The 17,023-nt window shown below is 36.3% G+C and overlaps 1 protein-coding gene and 1 long non-coding RNA gene across 2 annotated transcripts in view; one reads left to right on the top strand and one right to left on the bottom strand.

The window, feature by feature from the left end:
• Positions 1–17,023, bottom strand: part of alk (ALK receptor tyrosine kinase) — a 468,950-nt gene that overhangs the window by 191,912 nt on the left and 260,015 nt on the right. The window lies entirely within an intron of this gene.
• LOC130088356 (uncharacterized) overlaps positions 1–17,023 on the top strand; it is a 41,906-nt gene that overhangs the window by 4,613 nt on the left and 20,270 nt on the right. The gene's annotated exons all lie outside the window — the stretch shown is intronic.

Genomic DNA, 17,023 nt, shown 5'->3' with positions numbered 1-17,023 from the left:
CGGTGTCCAGTGAAGGATCCAGCGTGTTGTAGGCAGTGGCTAAGTTTGCAAAGAATTGTAAATATGGAGAGAATGCTTTGTCAACATTTCAAACTGAAACAAACTGTTCTGTTAGTTCCCTTTAACCCCACCCAAGCAAAACACGGTTCCATTTTTACCATAATTCTGTTTAAAGAGTATAGGCAAAGTACAATACAATTTTCAGTGATTAACCTACCCTTACAATAACTGTTATGTTAATAACCCTCTGTCGATCCGACTGTCCTTGGATGGGGATACAATAATGCGGAATTACAATCTGTAGTTTTCACAAAAGCCCTGTAGCTGTCAAATGTCCTTTTGCTGACAAATAAACATGAATTTCTCAGTCCAGGTAACACAGAGAACAAGTAAACATTGTTCATTTACATATACTACCGAGATTGTAACAATACTGTTTGTTTGTTTCTTCTATTTTTAGTTTGTTTCTTCTATTTTTTTTTTTTTTACTTTTTAATTAGGTATATGCGGTTGTCTTGAGTATGTGTTCTGTTTGATACATTTCAGGGTTTTGTCCTTCAATATCCTGCCTTGTCAAACTCTTAAATAAACTAAACTAAACTAAAATACAAAGCAGGTTGAAAATCGGCAAAATTACACTTTAATTTGCGCCCTTGTGTATATGTTCCTGTGTATGTGCATTCGTATCACAGTGTTTCACTGTTTGAGAGAATATGTATGCTATTTTATGTGGAAACTAATGAGAAAAATAGAACAGAATGGGCGACACAGCAAATTCATAGTCCAGATGTTCAGTATAAAGTAGTGCCAATGTCATTGGGTGCCCTGCCAAAACAAACACACACACCCACACACACCAATCTCTGTTAATGGGCATACAAATGATGGACAAATTAGCATCTACAAGCATGAACAACAAATGCGTAACAAACAGTTACAATTATAGAAAGGCTAAATTCTGTGTGCATTTCTCTTTGTTCCCGAATGGTTTATCCGTCAGTAATAGCAAACAGATAAATGCATCATGTGATGGCAGTCATTTTTCATGTTAAATTAAGGGTTTCTATGCTGTGGAGTTGCTACCTTTTAAACAAATGCACATGGATAGTGGAGGATAGCTAATGTACTTGAGCTGTGATTTTACAGTATATAAACACATACACATACCTGAAATTACAGCCCAGCAGGAAGACAGATAAAGGTCTTTACACATTAAGTACCCGCGCATATTTGGTTTAACTTTACAGTATCCGCCACAAGAGGCTGTACTGATCTTCTTGATCAGGTAGTATTCAGATTCATAAGTCTTAGATGAAATCCAATCTCCACAAAGAAAGCCTTTCAGACATTACTCCCATAAAAAATACACTTAGCCAATTATTTTCAATGGAAGACATCCTGAACAAGAAAAGAAGTGTGAACAACATCCCTCTGAGGCATTTCTTAAACCTGAGAAAAGGACTGCCATACATTTCTTTAATACACTGTCACGGAAGACTTATCTTTTGCAATAGGGCCTTTATTAAGCTGTAATTATTTAATGTAAAGGATTGATGGAAGTCTTGGATATTCAAGGAATCTGGAGAAGATACTAGCAGCTCGCAGGCATTTCACTTCAAACGCATATTATAATTGATGTCGAACATTCCCTCCATATACTGATCAGTGGGATTGTCTTGAAGTGAAAAGCAACACGAGAGCTCCAACTTGTAATCTCGTAATTCCAGGACTATTTGCAGAACTACTTCCACGTTTTTATTACGGCTCAGGAGATTCCAATAACATCGTTCAGCGTACATGTTGTTATTCATGAGAACGCATAGGGCTGTCAGTTGATTAAAACAACGAATCATCAGCATTAACATGAATTAGCTGAAATGCTTTTGTAATGCATTATGAATAATAAATAAAATACTTCAGTTTGTGTGCCCCATATAATCTTAGCGTACATGGCAAACGCTTTTGGCTTGCTGTCCGCTATAGAGGCGATAAGAGAGGATATTCTACTCGAGCTCCTATTTGCCTAACTCGACCCCTTATGCCTAAACCTAACCATTTCTCAATATAAAACAATATAAAACAAACAATTGCTGTGTGTGTTGAACAAACCTAAAAACTTGTCTCAGTCTCAGAGAACTCAGATTGTATTTCAAGACCGGTCAAGACCACAACTGTGGGGATATCACTAAGTTGCTGGTGCATTGTCCGATTTATTTGTTAACAAAATGAATGGGTTACTATAGTATGAGCGGACCATGTGCCATCTGATACTGAGACTAAGATACTAACGCATTTCAGTTGTTTTACCACAGTAAACTGGGATAGAAACAGAGGGGAAAAAATATATACACATCACCTTTAGGTCTGGCCTGGATAAAGAATGACAAATCACTGTTTCTTCAAAGAAATGTCTCGAATGAACTAGGAAAATAAATGGAATTCTTTTATACTGACATTTAAACAACAAGATGAAAATGACACTGGAAAGTATATCAGATTAATTTTATTTTTATCAGTAAAATAATTTTTCCCTACATACTCCCATGGCTACCTCCACCTATTTTAAAATATATATATATATATATATATATATATATATTTGACTGAACCCTCATCTGAGGCAATCCCAGAACCCAGCAATGATTCTTTGGAAAGGGAAACACTGGAGCATTAGTCATAACCAAGAAGAGACAATCTATTTTATGTGTCTGTCTCTCTCTCTCTCTGGCTCACACAAATCAGGTTACCTGCATTTCCCCCCAATGCCGTCTTTTATAGATCATCCCGGCATTGGAAAAATGAGGCTGTGCACCACCGCTGTGTTAATGATTTCCTGAAGAGGAAAGATTGCTCCCTAATCAAACCTGCTCCACCAATGGATCATCCTGCAGGACTGGAACAACCCCATTATGAGTGATCTTTAGGGCAAACCTGTCTTAGCTGGGAGAAACAACATTCAAACAGAAGGGCATGTTTACATTTGCTAACAGGATAGAAGGTCGATAAACCCACCATTGAGAGAGGAACGGAAAAGAGTGTTTTCAAAGACAGATCAATTATTGGACAATTATTGTATTTGTTCTGCTTATTTCATTTTATTTTTTTACCTGCTAGTGCCATGTAAATAGGCCTATCATAGTACAAAAATATGGTCCTGTAACTAGAAAAGTGTGTGTGTGGGGTGTAGTACAAGCAATGCCATGGGTTTAAGTCTGAGAGAACAGTTTTATAGTCTTATATGAGCTCAGTATTATGGTACTGATATAGTACTTTGTGTAAATGTCATACTGCAGTTTGTCTCTCTCAAACACATTTTTCACCTGCTTCATATAAACACAGTTCACCATTAGCAGTTCAGCTTCTTGTTCCTCCAGGATTCAAACAACAAACTGCAAAAAGGCAACATGATTCCAGGAAGTCTTATTGTAGGGGGAATCAACTTAAGAATGGATTGTAGTTCTCTTCTTATACACTATATGTGTTATAGTCTATTGTAGTGAAATTGAGCAACTCTATAGTAAATGTAGGGAGAAAATGAGAATTTAGAATCAAAATGTCATGACATTCTGCAGGGCAAGAAATAAAGGGTTAAAGTGCACTGTTGGTGGTATAGTCCAGTGCTTCAGCTCCGGCGTTTGATCATGTGGGATTAGTTGTGAGCCAGTGTGATCTGGATTTAGCCTAAGTCACTGCAGAGGAGAAGCTGGTTCACCATGGGAATCTATAAAACCTCAGAACCCTCAGCCAAAGCATGAAATTGGCTTTTTTATTTATGATTTATTTTTAGCCAGTATGTTTATTTTACTGGATAGATAATGTTACATTCAAAACAGTTCATGGAATCAACACACTGAATGATAAAGTAGTTGGACTTTGCTACAACATGCATTGCACGTGTACAGTGTTTAACTGCTGCATACTTTATTCTTTATATAATATTAAAACTTGATCACATTATGATTAAGATATACATTATACAGAACCATTTTTCCGCTGTTCATTTTTTGTTCGAGAGTAAAAGGTTATTGTTATTGTAATTTAGTTCAGTCATGACAACTCTTGAAATAGTTTTAGCTTGATAATTATGCTGCTGCATTTATAGACCTACATAAATCCTGAAGCAGATCTAGGCAGGTGGAGCTGGGGGAGGTGGAGGGGTTCACAGGAACTCTGATAGCACTGCAGGACTGCTGAACTAGACTATTTATATGTTGAGCATCAATCTCATTGGCTGCAGGCTAAAGTAAAGGCCAATCAGCTTGTGCCATGCAGGAATGGCGTGATTGCTTGCAGATGGCATGTAAAGGTCCTATCAGCCTGTGCCCATAGAGTTTCAGTACTGAACTAGATATTTATTTCATACATATATATAGTAACACTTTACAATAAGGTCCCATTTGTTAACATTGGTTAATACATTAGCTAACATGAACTAAAATTAACAACAGATCAAAAATAAATATGTTTAACATTATTAGTAAAAATCAAATTGTTCATTGTTTGTTCATTTTAGTTCACAGTGCATTAGCAAATGTTAACAAATACAGCTTGTATTAAATGTTGAAAAGACTATTGACTAATAAGGATATTGGATACTGATTAAAATAAAACGACCTGGTTAAACTAGTCATAATGATTTTCATTTGGTTTTTAAATGTGCATCAGCCAACAGCCTATGTGTTACAATCATATTTTCCTCACCTCATTGTTCAAAACATATTAGTTCTGGCCAGTTTTAAATAAAACTTTTTTTTTTTTTTTCATAACGGTGTCAATGTGAATTTAAGTACTTTAAAACAAATGCATTAATATCATTTATAAATGCTTCCATTATGGTAACTTCTCAACTATGGTTATTCCATGTATATGCATATAACTTATGCCTATCTAATATTAAAGAAATTGAATTAATTTTAAAAGTACTTAAGAGAGTACGAAAAATGCAAATTCATCAGTCCGTTCAGTATTCAATTGCCTGTTTTGGATGTCAAGTTTTATGATTTAAACCCATGCATGCCACCACTAAAATATTTATTTTAACTGTGGGGTGATCATTGAGAATGACTGTTCACTGTAAAACACTTTTTGATTGTACTTGGTATTTCAGCTTATTTTTAGGAGTGCAAGACACAATGTATAATAAACAAAGCTAAGACCATAGCCTATACTATTTCTTTTATTGTCATAAAACGGTCATCACATTTGCAAGCAAATTCATTATTAGTACAGCAACAACAAACATTCAAACCCTGCTCATTTGTTTGGTATTTCCATCCATAATTAATTTAATTAATTTTGTTTCCATGCCAATTTCTGGTTCAGAAATTAGGCATTAAATAATGATAAACAATGTGGTTGCAGCGGATTAGCATTTGTGCTGATCCACTGAATAAAGAAGAAAATAACAACAGCAAACGCAGTACAGATTACAAGACCCTGCAAATATTTGCATTGCAGAGTACTTGAGTGGAATATAATCCATCACCTCGAATGGACCAAATGTTACTAAGATGCTGTTCTGATTTGTAATCAGAGGAGAATTTCTTTACCATATTTGGAGACAATGGCTTGGAAATTGGAATTGCTCTCGTTCATGCGGTGCCATCTTTAATATTGTATTAATTATGGAACCAAGCAATAGGATGTGTTATCAATTGCAAAGAAAATTATTCAAGTATATAAAGGGGTTTAGGGAAAATGTGCTGCTTTCCATACTTTCATAAAAACCAGCCAGCATGCTGTGTTTTCTTAACTATGTTTGTGTTATTTGAATAGAGTACATGGAAGAAAAAAAAATGTTCTGTAAAAAGTAATTGTTGATTCTACTTAAGAAAAACTAGTGAATTTAACTTACTTTGAAAACTCAGTTGATTTAACTTGATTACACTGTGTACTGTGAACTTTTAGGTGGATGCAATAGTTAAACTAAACAAATCTAGTACATTGTACTTAAGATTGGTAAGTGTATTGTACTAAAGGCATGTTCACACTGTTGCAAATTTCTGGAGCACAGAATTTGCATATAATAATAATAATAATAATAATAATGAAATGAATAACATTTTTAGTAAATACCATACAATTAGAAACGGTTTGATGATAGCTATAGCTATATATACATACGCGCGCGCACACACACACGTGTGCGTGTGTATTTATTTATTAATAAGCCATCGGCTGCTACTGCTTCACAGTACTTATTTGTATTACAGAGCTTTATATATTTACTGTTCGTTGGTTATGAAGTTTCAGCATGAGACGAAACAAGTCGTTTTTTTTTCCTCTCGCGCATGCGCATTTGCGCAATTGTACGGTTGAACTTGAATAAGGGCCGTTACATAGTCAACGCGAGCAACGCGAGCAAGCAACGCGAGCGACGCGAGCTACGCGCTCCTTTTCATAGTACACAAGCGTCACCGGCGATGCGTGAAATGCAATACACCGATCGCGCAGCAGGGGGTAGTAGAGTCTAGAGTCGGGTCACGTAATATTCAGATCAAAATGGCAACTGAAGAGGAGTGCATATTGCTGATTTTACATCGGCGGCAACAAAGGATGTATACGAACAAGCTCGCATAACTTTTCCTCTTCGCCCGCCATTGTATTCAAATCTTCTTGTTCTGTAAACATAATAATATACCTTTTTATGTACATTACTTGCAATGTCGCCCCCACCGACAACGCATAGTATTGCGTGCATCGGCGCGTCGCGTATCAAAAACTAGGATGACACATTTGGCTACGCATCGACGCATAATTGTGTCCGAAGCGTAGCGATGTGTAGCCTTGCGCACGCGTATGCGTTCCGATGCGTTGACTATGTAGGCCCTTACATAGTCAACGCATCGGAACGCATAGGCGTATTATACTGGGAATTATACTACGCGTAAATTATACTGGGCTAAGCTAAGTGCTAACAAAGTGTCTCCGCCAGTGTTAATTTTGTCAGCAAATTTTGATTTAGTTTTAGTCTTAGTCTTTTGACTAAAATGCCATTTAGTTTTAGTCATATTTTAGTCATCTGAATTGTTTTAGTTTTAGTCTAGTTTTAGTCGACGAAATACAATAACATTTTAGTCGACTAAATCTACAGTAGATTTAGTCGACTAAAATATAATGGGTTTAGTTCAATTGTAATGCGTTAATTTAGAATTTCTCTAAAATTTCCAAACCCATATACTCCCGGAGAAAACATCTATTAACCTATTAATATGAATGATTTTTAAGTTTGAACATGCAATACAGATACAGATTTAACTGCTGTTACTTAAAAAATATCTTAAAATGAAATAAAACCACTTTTCCTAAAGTACAACACAGTCTTCTTTACAATGAATGATATATTCATTCCTTATAACTACTTACACATCATTCTTTATTCTTTCAAGCAGACATATTTATTTGTATGAATTAAATATAATTAATCCTTATTAAAGCTATTAACAAACAGTGAATGCTTTTCTCTTTTTCTTTTGTTGCTTGATCAAAATTAAGGACACGGACCGCATTAGGTTTATTGCCACTGTCACTTTAAGACGTCGGATCATGTCCAATGACATGCGGATACAATTGCACTGATGCACATCCGACACACTCACAGTTTAAGACATAACCAGCATAGTTACATGAATACTCTCCAAAAAGGACATTTAGACATACTGTTGTGTATTTCTCCATTCAGACACGAAAGAGAGCTCAATTCAGTAGCCTACTCGCGCGCTGTAGGTGTATTGTGCATGACTGCACGCTTCGGGTTAGGTGTGTGCGCACAGAAAACCGCACCGAATAGAGCTCTTTTTTGCATCGTCACTCTTATTCAGAGATCTATATGTCTGCTCTACTCATTCTCCCAGACGTTCACATTTTTTAACGTTTTATGACCGCGGGGTAGATCACGTTACAGTAGCCTACAAATGTGCGCATCTACCACACACGCAGGACATCAGTTCTGACGGATCGCTTCCCAAATCGTCACTATCTAACATTTTCGTCTAGTTTTTATTCGTTGACGAAAATGTCAATAGATTTTCGTCATAGTCTTTGTCATTCAAAACTAGGTTTTATTTAGTTATCGTCTCGTTTTCGTCTGTGAAAAAATGTCGTTGACGAATAATTTTCGTCGTTATTTTCGTCAACGAAATTAACACTGGTCTCCGCGCGTCAGAGCGATTGAGTGCACGCACTGAGACGAGAGAGGTATGTATCAACTCGTCTTAGTAAAGGGAATAAGTTTGATATGAAAAAACGGTGGAGTGTTCCTTTTAAAATATGTTTTGTGGCTTTCTTTGACCTCATTTTTGTTATATGCTATTCCCATTTTTAGGACTGATGACAATGAAGATATGTCCAACATTGAAATAGGTATTCTGACAGTGATTCCCGAGTCGTCTGCAACCGCTGCCGTACCCTACTCCCTGCATCTTGATGCCACAACAACGGCAATCATTCTGGAAGGTACAGTGGTTGTGGATGATCTTGAAAATCTTCCACAAGCAATGTGTTTGCTCTTTGGACTAATTTATGCTCTAAACTTAGAGTATCCTGCAGCACTGAAGAGCACATTCGACTTCATACAGAGAGTGATTTTGTCCCTTGGCCACAAGTCACTCAAACCTAAAATCCAATCACTGAAAAATCGCCTGATGCAGTAATAGATCATGCTTTGAGTGAATAGAGCTGTCTTTAAAGGAACACTCCACCGTTTTTTTCATATTAAACTATGTTATTCCCTTAACTAAGACGAGTTGATACATACCTCTCTTGTCTCAGTGCGTGCACTAAATCACTCTGGCGCGCGAGACACTTTGTTAGCACTTAGCTTAGCCCAGTTCATTCATTAGGATCCAAACAGAAAAGCGACCAAACACCTCCACGTTTTCCCTATTTAAATACAGTTACACGAGTAGTTACACGACCAAGTATGGTGTCACAAAATAAAACGTGGCGCTTTTCTAAGCGTGTAAAATGGATAACTATAATGTATGGCGGAATAGCACTTGAGAGCACTTCGACTTGGCGCAGTGATATCATCACTCCTGATGATGAGAGGATTTTTTAGGAGTGATGATATTACTGCACCGAGTCGAAGTGCTCTCAAGTGCTATTCAGCTATACATTATAGTTATCCATTTTACACTGGTGTAATCATCTTACACCATTCTCGGTCGTGTAACTACTCGTGTAACTATTCAAATAGGGAAAACGTGGAGGTGTTTAGTCGCTTCTCTGTTTGGATCCTAATGAATGAACTGGGCTAAGCTAAGTGCTATCAAAGTTTCGCGACGCACCAGAGCGATTGAGTGCACGCACTGAGACGAGAGAGGTATGTATCAACTCGTCTTAGTTAAGGGAATAACATAGTTGAATATGAAAAAACGATGGAGTGTTCCTTTAAGAGAACTCTAAAGAAAATTGTTCAGTGCTGTTTTACAGATACGTCAGTGTTTTCCAATTGTTGAAAATGAAAAAATAAAAAAATATCCATATTTAACAGCATGTTTTGAATTTCAAGTTTACTTGTTTGGTTTTAGAAGAGAGTTTTCTAAGAAGAGAATTTTAAAGAGAACTGTAGTAGGAAAGGCATTCTGTACCAAACTCTGTGACTTATACGCTCTGCTTTCAACCACTTTGTAAAGATGTTAAAAACAAAGAAACATTGATGTCTTTATTGTCTTTAGTTTTTTTCTTGAGTGCATTGTGCTTTATTTCTAAAATGTTGTTGGCAGGCCAGTAATGTTTTAACATTATTATTGTTAAACAAATAAACATTCTAGTGTTTTGCCAAATGTGTTGTCTGTCTTTGTATTCTCAACTTAGAATTTTGAGTACAACTTGCTTGAGAAATTTAAGGCAATCAGTTTCCACACATTCCTCTAGTAAAATGAACAAGCAGACATGTTAAATTAACTGTTTTGTTTAAGTTCTGCTTACAAATCTCAACTTAAATCTGTAAGTTGCCTAAACTTGAGTTTATTAAGTTACCTGTACTCAAGTTTTATGGTAACCTCTACAAATACACAAGTTAACTCTACAAAGAAGTAGACAGTAGTATCAAGTCAAAAATGATGACCTAATTTGCTTGAAAAATTTGAGGCAATCAGTTTCCACAGCTTTTCTTAGTAAAGTCAACTTATTACTTTTTACAGTGTGGAGAAAAATCCATTGAGGAACACCAGTGTGATGCAGTATGGTGTTCCATGCTATTGCACTATGACAGGGGTGTTTAAGAGCTCCAGAGAGGGTGGAACAGTCAAAAATAATGTAAAAAAAAGTCAAATCAATATTTATAAATCAGATGGTGGGCAGAATACAGTGTCAACTGGCTATGCACATCAGGAACAGTGAAATATTATCTAAACTACAAATCACAATGAAGCCTGGAGCAGTATTCACAGTTTGAAAACCAACATCGTCTCCTGTTGGGTTGAATAAGCATTTTAAGAACTAGGAAAATTTTAACTGAACATGATTCTAGCATTATTTAATTGCCCAGGGTGAATATCTGATTCAGTTTAAAGTTGTTGACAAGGTTTTAAATGAGGGCACATATAGGTTCTCTATTATTTAACTCCTATCAAGGGTAAAATTATAATTGCAGGAGATGCCAGTTGCGAGAAAGAAAATGCTCCGGGAACCTGTAATTAAAGCGTAATATCAAACAGCATCCAGCTAGAAATACTTTTAAAATGGAAAAAAAGGAAGAAATAAATCTAAATCTTAATTTTATGAGAACAAAGTTCTGCACCATATGTTTGCATGGTCCCGGTGGGCAATAGTTACTCCATCTGATATCCAGCTGGCTTTTGCCATGTATTACTAATACAAAACAAGTTCAGCTTCAAAAGGTGAATAAATAATAGCAATTATTCAGAAAATTATACTGGGATGTTTGTTTCAGCAATGAGTCTTATACTGGGATGTTTGTGTCAGCAATGAGTCAACGAACACATCTCATTTGCCATGTGTTTTCTGAACAGCAATAACCATTTCCACACAAACAAGCATGGCCTTTGGATACCAAATGGTGGTCAGAGTTTATCAGAACCATGATTGCATTGAGTATTTGCACACACACACACACACACACACGCAAAATTCATTTGTCTGCAGGTACAAAGACATTTAGTCTCTCTGCAGTTGGCCCATGAGAACGGTGCAAAGTGCATCTTAAACTCATTCTTACTATTGGAATGAACAGACTCATTAAGTTTTATCGACCAAGACATCAGCAATTGGTTTTCATTTTCAATTTTGCAATAATAATTACTATCTGCAGCAATGGCCACTGTAGCAATAGCCCCAGTGGTGTTTAATTAATTGATTTATCTTGGGTCACTTCTCAACAATATCAATATATTCTTCTGTCTGGCTAAGCCATTAGATATAATAAAAGCGTGACATGGGGCAATCAGTAGCTTCACTCAGCCCAGACTCTCTGCTTATCTGCTCATAATCACGCCCTCCATCATTTTATTAGCCTTCCTTGTGATATTTATATAGCGTGTTCACTCAGACCTGGGAGTCTAGTTTCTGGGTACCCTAAAATCAAGTTGTTAACACCATTTATAAGTTACTGAGAGAGCAGTTAACTCAAAATTAAACTTTTTTTTTTGCATTTTCCAGCATGCATTATTTTACTTTATTCTATTTAACACGAAATAAGATGCTAGGCTGAATGCATCCATCCATCCATCCATCCATCCATCCATCCATCCATCCATCCATCCATCCATCCATCCATCCATCCATCCTGTCTGTCTGTCTGTCTGTCTGTCTGTCTATCTATCTATCTATCTATCTATCTATCTTCTGTCTGTCTGTCTGTCTGTCTGTCTGTCTGTCTGTCTGTCTGTCTATCTATCTATCTATCTGTCTATCTGTCTGTCTTTCTGTCTGTCTGTCTGTCTGTCTGTCTGTCTGTCTGTCTATCTATCTGTCTATCTGTCTGTCTTTCTGTCTGTCTGTCTATCTGTCTGTCTTTCTGTCTGTCTGTCTATCTATCTATCTGTCTATCTGTCTGTCTTTCTGTCTGTCTGTCTGTCTGTCTGTCTGTCTGTCTGTCTGTCTGTCTGTCTGTCTGTCTGTCTGTCTGTCTGTCTATCACGGAAGAAAGGGTGAAAAAAAATCAGCCTTGTGTTACCTGTTCTTTTCTGAATCATCTATAATTGTGGTGTTACAATTTGACGTGCTTGACTTTATGGAAAATAGATGCTTGGATATTCTGTATAAGATCCTCCTTTATTTTTCATTTGAGGGAGAAAAAGTGAGGATGGAACAACATGGGGGTTGTAATTATGGATGAGTTGTTGCTTTGATGTACCACCATGACAGGTTGTAAAGTTGATTCAAGTTTTATTTTTCACCAAATCAAGGTGTGAGTTTCTCTTTCCAAAAATGTTCTCTCCAGACACAACTCCCATAAAACTGTAGAAAATCGCTCATGCACATAATCATTTCCCTGTGCATCTCATTTCCACTAATTCCACACTCTTCATTTGCTCAGGGCTGATCTACAGGAAACATGACTCCACAGTAATTATACCATTCTTCAAAGGCGGTAGAGCTCCAAAATAGTTCACACTGACATACAGGTTGTTGAACTATGCTGGAGGTGAGAGCAGGAAGGGGCTTGAAGAACAGAAAATCATTTCATTTTGTCTCAGGAATGGCAACAAGTTGAGCTTAGAATGCTACATGATCCCTGCAAGCTGGGTTGAGAACGATATCCACTTCTGGTCTGACATCTACATCTTTGATTTTCTTCAACATGAAGTTTCTTCAACATGTTATATAAAGGGTGAGAGCCAAAGATGAATACAAGTACAAACGGTTTACTTTGATGTAAGAAAGTTCAAAGCTTCCTCTGGGCTGAAGTAAAACTCAAAGAATGGAGACTTTAATTGCACCGCCCTTAAAAACGGCCTGAAATAATTCAGTGGATGATAGTTGAGCACGAGCATATTTTTCCTGCATTTATATATGAATATTGGTAGCATGTGGTCAAGGCAGTGTTATTTAGTGCTTTTTTGTGTCATGCTGGATCAGAAGTTGCTAAAAAAAAAAAAGGTTAGGGTATATAAAAGAAAAAAATTTATCAACTTGTAAAATAGTGGGGGGAACATAATTTGTTGTCAATGTCAAAGACTGTGTATCCAATTAAACCTGGTATTTTAGTTATAAATAATCTATTATTAGCCAACTTGATACTTTACCAACATGGACAGGTTACGTGAAAAGCCTTCACAAACAAGACTATGTAAGAAAAATAAAATCTGACCCAGACAACGCACGCACACACACACACCAAATTAATCAGCCAAACTTGTAGTTCCACATGTTGGAATTAGTTTTCACACTTATTTATTTTACAGAGTCCTTGTAACAAATGTTACATGTACTTATGGTAATAACAGTACATTATGCATAACTACATGCAACTAACCCCAAACCAAATTAATAATTAATATTACTCAGTACTTAAAAGTATAATCACACTGTACAAAAAAACAACAACAAAAAAACAAAACAACAACAACACACCTTAAAGTGTTTCTTAAATACTCATCTCAAATATTTTCTGTATTATAACGGAATTTACAGCTCAATAAAATAAGACGTTTTCAAAACTTTCATTTCACAGCTGGTGCATTCATAATTGCAATTATTCATATGTACGTGGTGTTGGCATCAAGTGAAAGAAATAACAGACTAGTCACTGCACTGATATTTTCACAGTAATTATTCATAGACTTAAGCAATATACAGTAGAGTCATTATAGCCATTCTCAACCTGTGAACAAGCTTCTCTGATCGGCATACTGCTAACATAATTCTGCATGATTTATAAGCTGTTTTCCTCAATGGGGGTCAAAAATGTCCCAGCAAGGACAAGGAATTTGGATATTGCTGTTTTTGTGGGGATATTTTGTCCCCATTGCATAGGGTTAACCTGACATCATACACACACACTTCATCCACACAAGTCTTCCCCCCTTTTTTAATCACCCAAAAAACACATAAAATGACACTTAAGTTTAACATTGACTCACCCCATCCACAAATCCAGTTACTAAGTGGATTGCACTCTGTGAAATTAAGTTCTGACAAAATGTACATTGTCAGTCTGTTTAATTTCAAATTTCTAGGATTATTTTTGATGAAGACATCATTGCTTGCAAGATTTTGCTGCATTAGATCGTTGTAATTAAGTAATCTATAGAAGCATCAGATATCATGCAGTCTTGAAATTCTAGAAATGTTCGAAAATAAAACGTGTACAGTACAGCAAACTGTAGGGCAGTTCATAGTTTATAAATGTAATCTGAAAAAAGGATATATTTAACAAATCTGGTGCTCTCTTGGTTCAATACTTGAATCCACTGCTTGTAAAATCGGTAACACTTTACAATAAGGTTCATTAGTTAACATTAGTTAACTGCCTTAGGTAACATGAACTAAGAATGAACAATACTTCTTCAGCATTTATTAATCTTAGTTCATATTAATTTCAACATTTACTAATATGTTATTTAAAATCAAAGGTTGTATTTGTTAACATTAGTTAAAGCACTGTGAACTAACATGACCAAACAACTAACAGCTGTATTTTCATTAACTAAAATTGACAAAGATTAATGAATACTGTAACAAATGTATTGCTCAGTGTTAGTTTATAACTAATGAACCTTATTGTAAAGTGTTACCGTAAAATATGAGTTCTGAAATGAAACTGAAAAGAACCACTACTCTGAATCATAGTTTGAGCAGTAAATTTATTCCATATTCTCACACACAAACATACACAGACACACGCTTTACATTAACCTCACTAAAGGCTTATAATGATGCCATCTGGAAAGACAAATTAAACAGTAAACAAATTACAGGGATGTGCCGGTGGACATTACCTGTGAAATCTTCTGGAAGAGACAAGCATCTTGTGAAAAAGTCAGTAACAAGCATTATTTGACCAATAATAGAGTTTCCACTTCACCCCATTTGCTGTCCGCCAAAAATCGAAAGGTAATCAGACGGATTTAATATTCCAACTACACGTAAACACCATTAACAACACACACTGACTATGACAACGGCAAAAGACCTACAGTACCATGTGCACACTAATTGGACAAAGTGCAGACAGTGTTTTAATCACATCACAGTGAACATTAGGGATAATGAGGGTCTTATTTTCTTCTTTGAAAGGTACGCTGTAGCTGTAATTACGGGTTATTGTTATATTTGTCTTCCGGCATGGTGAGTAGCCATGGCAAGATATACAGGCAAACATCTTTGTCAATTTATTTGAAAGTAGGTCATTTACTTCACCTATACCATGGACCACCATTGCCCTCTGGAGATGATCTGAAAGACAGCGGTACAGCTTAAACTGATAGTTTTGCAAGTTATGCAAATGATGGCCTATTATGCAACTAATATAATTATATCCAACGCTTCATATGCAATGCCTGCTTGAGCTTTAACATATAACAGGTCATTGTGGCTTCTCTAGAAAGTTCAAATCAATGACAATCTGGTATTTTGTACTTGGGTGATTAAAATTTTGTTTGTTTTCTATTCTTTTTTAACACCAACCTGCCTACGGATAGATATTAGGCTAAATCTGGCACAAGATTTGGGAATTTTTGAAGAATCACCAAGCAAACATCATTCTGGGAAAATCAGGGATATTTTGTGTATCACCTATAGGAAACAGTAATTATAACAGTCAAAACTAACATGCTGAATCAAGTCAAAATATATGTTTACATTTTTTTTTTTTTTACTGATTGTAGATGTAGTCTTGTAAATGAGCACATGGATTTTGTTGTAATAGAAAATCAAGACAAGTATGAAATTAAAGAAAAAATGGTAGACTCAGCAATTGGAGAAAAATGATATAATTTGACCAAAAGTACATGTTTGGGCCTAAATGCTAAGCACCATGTTGCCTTAGCATATCACACTGTGAATACCATCAGTACATTGACGAATGGTGGTGGCTGTATCATAGGGCATAGTTCTCTGCAGCAGCAACTGGACAACTCAAGATAGGAGGAAAATGGATGGAGTTAAGTAAAGAAAAATCCTTCAGGAAAATGTGCTGCAATCTGCAAGAGCACTGGGATTTGGAAAATAATTAATCTTCCAAATAGACAGTTAAAAAACATACAGAAATATCCGTGCTGGAGAGGCTTAAAACTTAAAATAACTTATTAAAAAAAAAAGTTAGAAAAAAAAGGTTAATTTCCTTGAGTGGTGTAAAAACCCACACTTCAGTTTGACTGAGCATCTGTGGAATAGCTTTAAAATTGCGGTTTACTAATGGTTCACATCCAAGTTGATGGAGTTTGAACATTACTTGAACTGATATTTGCAAGAACATTTTAAGACCTGTTGTACCTACATTTTTGTATATTTTATGTAATATCACAGGGGTTAAATTTGTGATATCAGCTATGTCTTGTGATCTTTCAATGGAAACTGAAGCTCCCAGATGCCTTCCCGCCATGTGCTCCCAAAGTATTACAAATATAAAATCAGAGGTGGACAAAGTACACAACTTCCTTACTTGAGTTAACAGATACTACTGGTCAAATATTACTCCATTACATGTAAAAGTTGCAAAGACCGATTTTTACTTAAAGGGATAGTTCGGCCAAAAATGATATTTAACCCATGCATTACTCACCCTCAAGCCGTTCGAGATGCATATGTCAATCTTGTTTCGGCGTATGAGGTAGGACGTAGCGTAGGAACCGTCGTGACGTAGACGTTGTTTTGCTCTGCTCTCTGGCTGCGCAGGCGCGTTCGTTCTATGTCACGACGGTTCCTATGCTACGTCCTACCTCGGACGCCGACTTCCATCACCCGTGAACGCGCGTCGATCGTTGCCGGAAGTCAGATATTTTCATTTATAAAGTTTTAAATATGTATATTTTTACGACAAAACCGCACGGATTACCCTCAGAAGGCCTTCGTTTATCCCCCTGGAGCCGGATGGATTACTTTTGTGAAGGATGTA

The sequence above is a fragment of the Rhinichthys klamathensis genome, unplaced genomic scaffold (assembly GCF_029890125.1).
Source record: "Rhinichthys klamathensis goyatoka isolate OS25496 unplaced genomic scaffold, OSU_Roscu_1.1 h1tg000117l_1, whole genome shotgun sequence".
Taxonomy (NCBI): domain Eukaryota; kingdom Metazoa; phylum Chordata; class Actinopteri; order Cypriniformes; family Leuciscidae; genus Rhinichthys; species Rhinichthys klamathensis.
Note: the sequence above shows the minus strand (reverse complement) of the source record. Positions and strands in the feature narration are given on the sequence as shown.